Genomic DNA, 13,231 nt, shown 5'->3' on the forward strand with positions numbered 1-13,231 from the left:
TTACTATAGTATTAATCAGAACTAATGATGTGCATGCATGCAGTTACATTTGTATACAGTATTGTCTATAGTCACATACAGCGATGTGAAAGCTGGATGCACACTCAAACAATAAGATTAGACAAGAGTTATAACTTTGTAGTGGAAATGTTCATTTTGTAAGTCATAGCAGAATCTTGGGGCGTGGCACCATGCACTCTGCATGGAAAAGAAGTTATAATTGCTGTGACACATCATAATTACCCTGTGCGTGCGCAGTGCGCAGAGATAGAGTAATTGGTGCATGTGTAAAAGGTATATCTAGCTCAAACGGAATGCTCATGCACTTAAGATTATTTTCATGGTTGGCATCTGATGCTGAGTATTTATAGTGTATGCATGCATGCATGTGGAAACAAAAATAAGTGTTTGACACTTTCATGGACAGTGACTGCTTTAACTGCTATTGAGACAGTGGATATATAAACATGTAGGCTTCCAGCCATATTTTCTTAATTCGTGGATTTGCAAAATAATGCTTGGTTCTCGAGTTAGTTATGCCTAGTTTTGCTTACTTGGAATGCCCTCGCAGCCTTTTCAGAGGATTGCGTAGAAAAACTTGTCCATGGAGTGTTGCTACTCTACTTAGTAGTTAGCTCTGTACTAGTACACTGATGCATGCAGCCATTAATTTTAGACTTTGTATACTTTTGGCGTAGCTCGAGTGGAATGGAATATAAAATAATTGAGAACTCGAATTTGTAGAACAATAGTGATAATCTTACAAGTCCTATTGATGTTCCCCTGGTGATGTAGTCTGGCTCAGTGGAGGCTCTGTACTCATCAATGACCTCTTGGACCACCCTCCGTGAGTCATCAAGCTGGCTGCAACTAGTGTGTGGGTGGTGGGGGGTTGGTTTAGGGCTATATACATTTCAACTTATGCATGGGTGCATGGGTGCGAAGTGCAACACTATAATTATACTCTCAACACACTATACAGTGGAACTTTGAACTTAAAGACCAAATAATGTCAATGGACAGTGTCCTGTTACTGCATGAGGTGCGTCAAATCCATTCCCATTTCATAAAAATTACACTGGTAGAAATAGCAGATAATATAGTACAATTGTGGCTACTGTCACATTTCCCTGTGAATACAACCATGCATGGGTGTTGGGTGATCATTATTATGTGGGAATAACAGATGAATAGCTTAAATTGAACACCTGTTGGTCATGCGCTTTATGAACCCACATTCTTTTCCTATGAATCAACTTATATACCATTCCAAGTGTGTACAGGCCACCCGCAACCATGATCACATGTATAATGCATGTGCAAGGGAGAACCGCATAATCTGCTAAGGCCAACTGTGCTAACAACACATGTTGAGTATACTCACTGAGGCCATGCTGGTGTGGTTGGCGAGCATGAGTCCACTGACCCTATGAGCTGACTGGATGTGGGGAGGCTTGCGGGAGAGGGCAACCTGTACGCACAGATAATGAAATGTTGTGATGTCATCATGAGTGGATTAAGTCATCCCCTTGTACAATAAAATGCAGCAATTTCTTACTTTAGCACTATAATACGCACAATTATATTTATACTACTACAGTAGAACCTTGATTATCCGGACACCTTGGTTCCAGAGGGAGGCCTAAATATGCCTGATATCGAATAGATAGACCACGCCTTGCTTAAGTGATAACAGCAGTGCCAGCGCAATCATATAAGCTAACTGAATATAGATCCACTACTATTGTTAAAACTAATAACTTATTGTGTAAGGGCTATCCATGCTATAAATGCAGTGCTGTGGCAGCCAGGTGAGCAGACCCTAACATTACAAACAGACAAACAAACAGACAAACCAAACAAACCAACAGACTACCGTATAGCGGGTAATTTTCGGGGGACAAAATATTCGTGGTTTAGCAATATTGAGACATTTCGTGGATAATATTTTCGTGGTTGCTGCTTGGATTGTAGGTAAAGGTAGGCAAGGTCGCTTCATTCATGGGTAAAATATTCGTGGTCAGACCTTCAACCACGAAAACCACGAATATTTTGCCCCACGAAAATTACCAGCTATACGGTACTATATCCGTGGCCGCCCACGCGCGCCTCGGGTAATAAGGAGCAGAAGTTAAAATGAGGATAGGGGATGGTAAAATACTCAAGAAATAAATAATAAATCTTAGTGGGTAGGGAAAGCAGATAAAGGTGGTCACTATGCATTGGCGATAACTATATTAACTTCATTACATGCAGATCTTTTAATTATGGTGACCTCTTGGACTACCCTTCGTGAGTCATCCAGCTATTTCTTGAATTAATCCGAGAAATCTTTCTCAGCTTGTCAAGCTGTCCACAACTGGCTGCAAATAACCAAACGTGTGTGTGGGTGTGTGTGTGTGTGTGTGTGTGTGTGTGTGTGTACAGTGGAACTTTGAATTTAACAGTCCATTTTAAAATTACGTTGGTAGAATGATAGCAGATATAGTACAATTGTGGCTACACTGTCACATTTCCCTGTGAATACAACCATGCATGGGTGTTAGGTGATCATTATTATGTGGGAATAACAGATGAATAGCTTAAATTGAACACCTGTTGGTCATGCGCTTTATGAACCCACATTCTTCAATTTGTATTCCTATGAATTAACTATTCACTTACACCTATATGTATTCATTCCCGGGTGTCTATAGGCCACCCACAACCATGATCACATGTAAGCAAAATATCCAATACAAGGGGGAAACGCATAATCTACCAAGGCTATGTTTGTACGACACAAGTAACATATTGAATACTCACTGATGCCATGCTGGTGTGGTTGGCGAGCATGAGTCCACTGACCCTATGAGCTGACTGGATGTGAGGAGGCTTGCGGGAGAGGGCAACCTGTGTATGCATGGAGACACACAGAGAAGAGTGAATGACAGGCGTTGTTGTCATACTGTCCATAGCATGAGTGGATTCATAGTCATCCTGGTACATGCAACCTCTTAATTCAGCACCACACAAAAACAAATCTAGGATTATAATTATGTACAATCATACTACTAGCAATGTTTTGTCAGTATAAACAAAAACTGTACAATCATGTAGTTATGATTATCATAACAAACAGTAAGGACACAAAGTTAAAATCTCTTATATACGTACGTGTAACTACAGTACACATGTACACATGGGATACAATGCTAGTGAACTAGGCTACAAAATTGGGACTTCTTTATAATGGACATCTTTGGGGAACAAACTGTTGGCCATTATATACGCCTGGAATCAAAGCACCTCGATAAATTCATAATTCATCCATATACATGTACGTACCTCCACGGCTCTAGTTGAAGTAGCAAACAAAGTTGTTTGACTTACTGATAGTCTTGATGAAGATCCACATTGAGGTAGCCTTTCTGAGCACCCAGGGGTACTGTTTAGAGAGGTAGGTGAGGGTCCTCTCTCGTAGACAGTGGTGCTCCACGTACGGGGACACTAGCAGGACCATCACTGTGTGTGTGTGTGTGTGTGTGGGTGTGTGTGGGGGAACTATAATCAAAGCACCGCGGATGCTGATGCCTCGATGGAGGCACCAAAGCTATATGACAGACATGAGCTACTACATCTACATGTAGCTAGTAAATTTACATTGATCGACCATGATCGTTGCTAAAAAGAATTCGAAGTCCATACAATTACTGGCTGCTGCATGAAGCAGCTACGTGTAAGCGCAGCTTTGCAGCTCTTGCAGCTAGCGTTCTAGTGGCAGAGCTAACTACTAAGTAGAGTAGCAACACTCCATGGACAAGTTTTTCTATGCACTCTTCTGAAAAAGCTGCCATGGCACTCCAAGTAGGCATAACTCAAGAACCAAGCGATATTTGCAAATCCACCCAAGAAAACATGACTAGAAGCCTATATAGACTTGCACTTGATTGATCCTTGAGCAGCTGTAGCAGCCTGACTACACACACACACACACACTACCGTATAGGTTTGGTGTGTGTACACAGTTGGGAAATCAATATATGTGGCAGATGAATAAGCTTAAATTGAACACCTGTTGGTCATGCGCTTTATAAACCCCCACATTCTTCAAATTTGTATATGTTCCTATGAGTATTCACTTATACCATTCCCAGGTGTCTATATAGGCCACCCACAACCATGATCAGATGTAAGCAAACATCCAACACAAGGGGAAAACGCATAATCTACCAAGGCTATGTTTGTACGACACACGTAACATATGGAGCACTCACTGATGCCTTGCTGGTTTGGTTGGCTAGCATGAGTCCGCTGACCCTATGAGCTGACTGGATGTGGGGAGGCTTGCGGGAGAGGGCAACCTGTGCATGATGGAGACACACAGAGAGGAGTGAATGACAGGCATTGTTGTCATGCTGTCCATAGCAGGAGTGGATAACGATTCATAGTCATCCTGGTATACATGCAGCAACCTCTTAATTCAGCACCACGCAAAAACAAATCTAGGATTATAACTAGAGCACTAAAGTGCAAACCCTCGGCTGGTGACATAATTACAGAAGAGTGATATAATACAGTGCATGTAGTGATGTTATCATGTATGACTTAACTGTCGTAGCACAGAAATTGAGGAACAATAAAACTAAACCGGCGTAGCACAGAAATTGAGGAACAATAAAACTAAACCAGACCGGAGGCATGCTGAAACATTAGAGGAACAGAGTTTTAGTGGCATATAGATATCTATGCACTGAAACTGTGGAATCCTGGAGTCTCAGAGAAGTATGGCTCCTGCATGGATCCCAGATCACAGTCAGCTAACCAGGGCCAGGGACAACAAACCAGTCACAATTCTAGCTTTCTATTGTAGTGACCCTTTTCTATTGTTCTTGGTACGGGATCAACTCAGTTGTAAATACGGAAGGTACCTCGAATAAAGGCCGCGTGTAGTTTGCTAGCTGCCACGTGCAAGTTCAAGCTTTTCTTAGCTTTTGCTAGCCTCGATCCCAGGCCGAGTTTTCGCTTTTATAACGGTTAGGCGAACTATCGTTGAAGCAAACTGAAAAAACTAGTCATTACTCTGTTCAGGATAACACCATAGAACAAGTCAATTCTTATCGTGATTTAGGGATAACAGTTACGCAAGATCTCTCATGGTCTCAACAGCATAGTAAAATATGTGGAAAGGCTTACATGTCACTCAATCTTATTAGAAGGATCATTCCAACAAACTATTCAACTAATTTAAAGAAACAATTATATCTGTCTCTTGTCAGAACTCACTTAACATATTGCTCGCAGTTGTGGAGACCTAAATTAATAAAGGATATCAAGTCACTAGAAAAAGTGCAACGCAGAGCCACAAAATATATCCTTAATGATTATGTATCAGACTACAAAGCAAGACTCTGCAAATTAAAGTTATTGCCCCTCATGAGATGGTTTGAACTGCAAGATATCATGTTTATTGTGAAATGTATGCAGCAGCAGTCGGACGATATAAGAGAACTAGTATCTTTCACTTCATCCAAAACCAGGGCAGGCTGCTCAGGCCATTCCCTTCAAATTAAATTTGCTAGAAATAACTATTCAAGACACTTCTACTTCATTAGAATTGCAAAAGTATGGAATAAATTGCCGTCGAATTTAATAAATCTAGATTCATCTCTAGGAACAATCAAGAAAAAGACTTCGGACTTTTTAGTGTCAGATTTTCTAGAAAACTTTGACACAAATAACTTATGTTCATTTCATATGGTTTGCCCATGCTCTAAATGTCATATATAGGATCCTCTGTTAACTATACTTATCACTCTATAGATTATATAATATACATCAGCTGCTCCAATGTTGGAGTAAGTCTGTCAGCTATTTCCTCTCACCCAATAATTTTCACTTAATTTCTTTTGTGCATAGCTGTAAAGTTCACATAATAATAAAATAAAAAACAAACACAGTGGCGGCAGAGGAGGGAGGACACGATTAACCTTAGCTCTAATTAGCTAATTATCGCGACCTTTTAATTACATTCTTTGAACGATTCATCTTTTCTTTCTTTATAACCTCTACATATTGGGACACACAGAACAGTACTCTAGTATGAGTGACAGGCAATTCTTGCAGACACAGAGCAACCATACAAATAAAGGGGTGCTAGAAGCTGAGACTGTTAGTGTCATTGATGTTCTTCATGTTGGAGACACTCTGAACTAAACAATTCCATGTTGCAGCTTTATCACAGAGACAGGAGTGCCTGGGGTGCTTCTCACAGGGATCTTGGAGACAGGAGTGCCTAGGGTGCTCCTCATAGGGATCCTGTCTCCAAGATCCCTGTGAGAAGCACCCCAGGCACTCCTGTTAGAGATGTCAGACCGGAAGTAGTGCGTGGGCGTATTTTCGTACAGTAACAAGTTTGCCTAACCGTTATAAAAGCGAAAATAATTCAATGGTAAAAAACGGGACCAGAAAGTGAGTGAACAAGAAGGGCTTTCCGCAAGCCCTGGAAGAGTCTAGCAAACAACAGCTGTTCCCAGGGGTAAAAAATAGCGTAGAATTTGATTTTTATAACAGTTTTTTATGATTTTAGCATTTAATGCTTGTTTTGTGTGTGATTTTTTCTCAAAGGTGATCATCATTTTGGCAACCAAACATGAAAATGAACAAAAACACAAGTGAGCATGTCTTTCATCTCTAACTCTCTCCAGATTATGCAAAAAGTTGCTACAATAAGCTTTTATTTCTTGCGGAATCACATATTGCATGGATAGATGGGTGGAGCTGAGAATAGAAATGCAGTAAAATCAAGCCAAGTGTACCAATAGCTGTATTTATTTCTTAGAAGTTCTTAGAAGTTACTGAAAGTAATTATTGAAGCAATCTGAAAGCCTCTGTTGAAAAGAAACAAGAAAGATTGGAGAGAATTCCAGGGACAACAATGTAATCTACCAAAACTATTAAATTGCAAGAACTGATTCAATTTGCACACAAAAAAGACAAGAGTAATCTACTGTATTAATTAGAAGCTGTCAACAGAGTTGTATCATAGATTTATAGTTGTATAGCCTTAAATCTACATCACACTAAAAACGAATTATTTAGACCAAATGAAATTGACAGAAAAGTTGCTTATAAAGATCAAGAAACAGATACAAGCGTAAGGTGGACATTGATGAGAGTTCTGAAACATGATACAATATACTGAAAAGATAGCATGGTTACTTTAAATCCAAAAGAACTGTCTGAAGCAGGAGACATCATACTATTATAGGGACATCATAAAGATATACATTACAGAAACATTATAAACTTCATAATAGATATCAAATGGTTATAATGTTAACTCCTGAGTCCTGAGTGTCCATTTCATACTTTTTTAAAAGAGAATAGACCAAGCGGTTCAGCAGATATGCTAACTTTAAGATCATTTCCGGTATTAACAACAAATTTCATAAGTCCCTCCCAAGTACATTAAAATGCGGTAAATTTTTGTACGAATTTTTCCCTGACTAGTGTTCTTCAAAACGCTGTATCTCTGCATTTGCTTGACCAAATCCAGTGCAGTAAAGTTTTTCTGGTTTGCCTAGAGTTTTCAAAAGAGATAGTAATACATAGGAGTTAGAAATAGCAAATATTAAAATCGATCTGACATTGCTACTAGTATATCAATCAATTGCGATTTTTGTAATCGATTTTTAAAAATCGATTATCAAAAATCGAATTTCAAAAATCGATTATTAAAAATCAATTATCAAAAATCGAATTTCAATAATCGATTATCAAAAATCGAATTTCAAAAATCGATTATCAAAAATCGAATTTCAAAAATCGATTATCAGATCGATTGTCAAAGATCGTTCACGTGTAAATCGAAAATCAACTGTAAAAAATCGATTATTAAAAATCGATCTTCAAAAATCGATTTTATATTGGATGCACACGCCTATCAGATTCTGCCTGAATTTTGTCGCAAACGGCGTTCCATACTTATTACACTATCTATGATAGGAGTTACGTGATTGGCTTCTTTTAATTTTTATATCCCGTTGCTACGTTGTTGCCAAGTGCAATATAAAGTAGCCTCTACACAGGCTCTCCTTTTTCTGTTCTTTATCACAATCGTTCAATAAGATAAAATACTGTATTATTCGTTCAATGAGATAAAATACGGTATTAATTGGAGGAATAAAGAAAGAAATAGACGTAGAGTTAGGAAAAAGGAGAGCCTGTATCGGGAAGTCGCGTGAGGGTAGAAGGGTGGTAGAAGGGTGAAAATGAGCGTGGGCATACTGAGCTAGAGATGTTGGACTGCCCACGCAGAGGTCTACGACTAATAAAACTTTGCCTGCAGCAAGCTGGACATGGACTTGGAACTGGAAGTTTGCAAGCACTATAGAGCTAGCTATACCTTAGGCTTAGCTAGATGATCTACTAGTCTAGATTGTGTGTTTAGATTCTATCACTATTACCTTTTCTTGTGTCTTTCTACATGCTATAGTAGAATAGCTTAGTCATCATTATCATATAGCAGGTAGCTACTGCCACCAGAGCTGGCCACGCTGGTTCTCTGATCTGACTTGCAGCACAGCTTGGTGGTTGTCTCAGTGCAGTACAGTACAGTACAGTCTTACTCTGAATGCGTGGGAGAATACCTTACGTCACGATTGTGGGCTACATATCGCCCACGTTCATAAAAATCCTTGTGGATCACGCGATTTCCCAAACCAGGCCTTACTTTTTCTTAACTGTACGCCCATTTCTTTCTTTGCTGCCTCACTATGTCTTTCTTATGTTTATGGATGAACAGTGACAACAGTAAGAAAAAGTAAGGCCTGGGAACGAGGCTAAATATAAAGCATATTGCACTGCTGAAAGTCATATTGCACTGACCGCAAAGTCATATTGCACTGACCTCAAAACGCCCCTCTGGCAATTAGACAGACAATTAAATTAAAATTAAATTAATACGCATGAGAAATAACAAGTATTAAAGTATGTCCAGCCATGCAGGAATGAATGTTCAGCACTGCTGGAGTTTCTTCTTGCAACCATGCAGGTTTTAAAATTGTCCAAGATTCATTTTGTGGAAGATTCTGTGTTCCTAGATCGACCTAGCCTCGATCCCAGGCCGATCCGTCTCTAATTGAACGCTAGGTCGCCTCCTCGGCCTGGTATTGATTGTATCTGGGCGTGACCGGAAACTGGTAAGTATCAGCTATGTACTGTAAAATCTTCAGTTTATCACAGTTGGCTAAAAATACAGAGATATAATGATATAATGACACTAGAAATTAATACTGTGCACAGCAGTACTGCGTCCATAATAAATGCAGATGTTTAGAAGCGAAGATCTCAAACAAGAGCTTCCAGGAAGACTGAACAAATACTGCGTTGGATATGCCTGCTCAGCCTTCAGGTGGCATAACAAAGATTGTGTGTTCACAGTGCATCAAGAGACAGTAGAATCCTGACGTCACTGGTCAGGATAGCAACCACAAATGTTGAAAGAGCCATTCCACGTCAGTAGTTTTAGTGCAGGTAGTTCTATAAGATCGGACCCTTGGGAAGGACACGAGTGGCACTGGGGCATCCTCTTTCAATGAGTTCACACCCATCAGCTAGGAGGAGTACGACGGGGGTTGGAGGGGAAGGTTCCATTTTGCTCCTGTATACAAATTAGTGTGAACTTAAATTCACCATTCCACTATACATTTTATATCTCACAGTGATGGTCCACACAAACTAGCCACGATCCCAGGCCGCACTTCCTTGAAGGCCGGTGAAGGAGGCTAACACAACACCAGTGCCAGTGCCGTAATGTCATATCTTGATCCAGATACCAAGGATTGGGCTATAGGCTATATATAGTGTACAATTTCCAATGATGAAAGGGTATTGTTGCTTTATATCGCTCACCTTGACAATACATCCCAGGCCCAGCCACTTGTGGACACCCCTGAGCATAGTATACAAGAGATCGATGGCCAGAGTCTGAGGATAGACTCTACCAAGTGTATCTGGCAATCAATGGTCTAATCAAGCGCTTGTATTAATTAAATTGTGTAGTCAATCAAAGGTAGCCACTGATAGCAGAAACTTGAGAACCTAGGTCTGTTCTTTCACAAGAGTGATGCTCCTTCTTCCTTCGCACAAGACAGCTCCTCATACTCTAGCTAGCTAAGCCTATATCTATGACAAACTAAACTTGCAAAGAATAGACCTATGACACGGAGTTCTTTGTGATTTAATTAACGGTGATTTTACGGAGTAAGTATGCTTACATACACTATTAGTGTTCTATTCGCTCCACCTTGCTCAGGTATTCGCTCTTTTTTAGCGAATACCTGAGCAACCACAGCAACCACAGCACATGCCCAGATACACGCCCAGATACAATCAATACCAGGCCGAGGAGGCGACCTAGCGTTCAATTAGAGACGGATCGGCCTGGGATCGAGGCTAAGATCGACCTAGTCCTCGACATCGTGATGCATGTCAATTCTGCTTCACCGTAGCACTAGAAGTGGCTCTTTTTGCTGGGGGCATGAGCTGTTTTGCAGCAGTGTAGAAGCGAGCTTTCTTGGCTTGGTTATGAGGCCGAGCGTAGACCAGCAGCTAATACCATGTATTCACTGAGTAGTGGGGTGGGGCTGTTTCTTTGCAGCAGTAAGTGGGGCGGGGCTGTTTTGCAGCACCAGAAGTGGGGTGGGGCTGTTTTGCAGATTTCAGTTGAAACTCCAACAATTTTGTGTCAAGCCATTCGTCGGTCATGCCAATCTTATACGCTGCAGATACTGGCGTCTAGAAGAGAGAAGAGATGGAGCTGTGTCTAGAGTTGTCTCTGTCTTTTTTTGTGCTGTTTATATTGTGTTACTAGGACAGTGTTATGTTGCTATGCCCTCGGGATATAAACTAGTTATAACACGTGCACTCGGGCTGCATGGCATATATTGCACTCAGCCCTCGGGGCTGGCGCCCTCGTGCTTCAGTGCAATATATTCCATACATCCCTTGTGCCCGTGTTATAACTATAACTTAATTTGCTGCCTCAGCAATAAAATAATTGTTTACTACATGTGACGTAATAGAGCACACTGTCCTTAGTAGATGGGCGTGCCCGTCCCCAGCCATAAAATGGGGTCTATAGTTCCGCCATCTTAGCCTCGTTCCCAGGCCTTACTTTTTCTTGCTGTTGTCACTGTTCATCCATAAATCACAAGAGATAAAGACATAGTGCTAGCATAGATGATACAGTACTGACATGGATGTGAAACGTTTCCGGATTCCGGTATTCTGCTTGAAGCTATCATAGTAACGAGCATATCCGAGGTAATTTACTAGTTTCCGTAAATTAGGCAATTTGTTCCAAATAAACGCCGAGGGAATTATCGAGGTTATGCCTAGCAGGTGGCACGCATGCTCAAATAATGCAGAGATGGCTGAGGCTTTGCACAACATCAACGGAGAAAATATTGATATTGCAAGTCTTTCTTCAAGCGAGAGCAGTAGTGATGAATGTGAGGAGGTAGAATTAGTGGAGGAACTAGTGCAAGATATCATTGGCAGTAAGCACGAGATGATACTAGTGCCGGTGTCCAAAACCAAATCAGCACTCAATGCTAGCAGTTGTAGCATGCAGACAGATGGAGCTCATATAATATCATACAAATGATAGTCTCATTTGCATGGTGATAATCTACATACAAATGATACTCTCATTTGCATAGTGAAGTTCTACATACAAATGACACTCTCATCTGCATGGTGAAGTTCTACATACAAATGATACTCTCATTTACATGGTGAAGTTCTACATACAAATGATACTCTCATTTGCATGGTGAAGCTCTACATACAAATGATACTCTCGCATTTGCATAGTTAATTTGCTAAACTGGAAACTACTCCTTTTCACCTAAGAAAAGGCTCAGGGGAGAGAGTAATTTTTTTAACTCCGTTATTGGACACGCCCACTTATGTGACCAAAAAGGATTGCCACATGAGCGGGCATGTCCAACAACGTAGTTGATATATTAATTAAAATGTCCGTCTATACTATAATGTTAATTGTGTCCTCCTTCAATATGCCACTATAAATTTACAGTTGTCCTATAGCCCTTTCCTTGCCATTCGTGAAATCTGGAACAGGAGCGTCTTTAGGTCGATCAATTAGTGTGGATCCCGCCTCACCACGCCTCCATGTCATTCTAGATCAGGCTAGCAATTCTAGCTGGGACTCCCAGTTCTAGCTCCTTTTGTTTAGCGTGTCAGAGACTGGGAGAAGATGATTGGCACTCCCTGGCTCCTTTGGATGTACAGCTGTCCAGATCCCTAGAACATACCCTCCATTCTGACGAGTTATCAGTGCGTAGGGTGCTTACTAGATTCTTGCCAGCCAGTACAGTTCAAGCTACACACAGCACCGCTCAACTATTCTCTACCCCATTATCTAGCTAAATCTGGTCCAACTAGACAGCAGACACAGCTAGTTAATTCAGTAAAGCCAGGGGTAGCCCTACTTCTACGGTTGTTCAGTACCCACGGTAACAGTTCCTCTGGGCTGGGCTAACTAGTTGAGCCACGCCTCCCAATTCTCAAGGCTAGGTACATGTCTCTGTCTAGCTGCTTCTTCAGCTTCTTGCTCAGTTTTGTGGCTTAGAGAAAGGCCAGCTACTCAGGGGGAAGAGTCCAGATGAAAGTCTGGCAGCCAGGTGACGTCCAAACGGTCAGTTATTCTTTCCACCAACTTTTTAATCTAGTCTAGTCCTGCTTGCACTGCTACTACTACTACTACTGCTACTCTTCCTACTACTACTGCTGCTACTCTTCCTAGCTAGTCAAAGGTTTCTTTTTTTTTTTTTTTTTTTTTTTATAACTACATATGCACAAAGAGACATCAAAGCTTACATCAAAGGACACAGATTTTTAGCCTACTTGACTGATAAGGCGGTTACCTAGACTACAGTTTGTTTGTCAGGGAGGAGCTCACATACAACTTCATCTAATTCATCATAACCATTCCTTACCCATTGTTGTAATTTCTACAACATATTGCCAAGGAAAGGGATAGGGGCATGCGTGAAGAATGTCACGCTCCCACAATGTTAACGTGCTAACAACTTGCGTGCCACCACTCACGCATGTACTATTTCTGTTGCTATATAGCCTCGAGTATAAAATACATTTCTGACAGGGTCTGGGATCAAAGCTGAATAAACACCCACACATTATGTAGTTATAGTGGTTTGTTCTA

General features: G+C 40.8%; 3 long non-coding RNA genes across 10 annotated transcripts; all 3 read right to left on the reverse strand.

Annotated features, from left to right (window-relative positions):
• Positions 1–10: 10 nt before the first annotated feature.
• LOC135347373 (uncharacterized) lies at positions 11–4,866 on the reverse strand. 8 transcript variants are annotated; one of them, XR_010398346.1, is made up of 8 exons: positions 4,631–4,866; positions 4,257–4,343; positions 3,373–3,504; positions 2,806–2,892; positions 2,288–2,363; positions 1,385–1,471; positions 765–864; positions 11–198 (listed from the first exon to the last, which is right to left on the reverse strand). It is a non-coding gene; the product is annotated as an uncharacterized LOC135347373 (long non-coding RNA). The 8 variants fall into 8 exon arrangements; XR_010398343.1 differs by having other exon boundaries at positions 4,257–4,865; XR_010398345.1 differs by lacking the exons at positions 4,257–4,343; positions 4,631–4,866 and having other exon boundaries at positions 2,276–2,363; positions 3,373–4,242.
• Positions 4,867–8,930: 4,064 nt separating this feature from the next.
• Positions 8,931–11,015, reverse strand: LOC135347380 (uncharacterized). The gene is made up of 2 exons (XR_010398356.1): positions 10,449–11,015; positions 8,931–9,089 (listed from the first exon to the last, which is right to left on the reverse strand). It is a non-coding gene; the product is annotated as an uncharacterized LOC135347380 (long non-coding RNA).
• On the reverse strand, positions 9,149–10,223 carry LOC135347377 (uncharacterized). The gene is made up of 3 exons (XR_010398353.1): positions 9,895–10,223; positions 9,703–9,836; positions 9,149–9,643 (listed from the first exon to the last, which is right to left on the reverse strand). It is a non-coding gene; the product is annotated as an uncharacterized LOC135347377 (long non-coding RNA).
• Positions 11,016–13,231: the final 2,216 nt, after the last annotated feature.

This window comes from Halichondria panicea, chromosome 14 (genome assembly GCF_963675165.1).
Source record: "Halichondria panicea chromosome 14, odHalPani1.1, whole genome shotgun sequence".
NCBI classification, from domain to species: domain Eukaryota; kingdom Metazoa; phylum Porifera; class Demospongiae; order Suberitida; family Halichondriidae; genus Halichondria; species Halichondria panicea.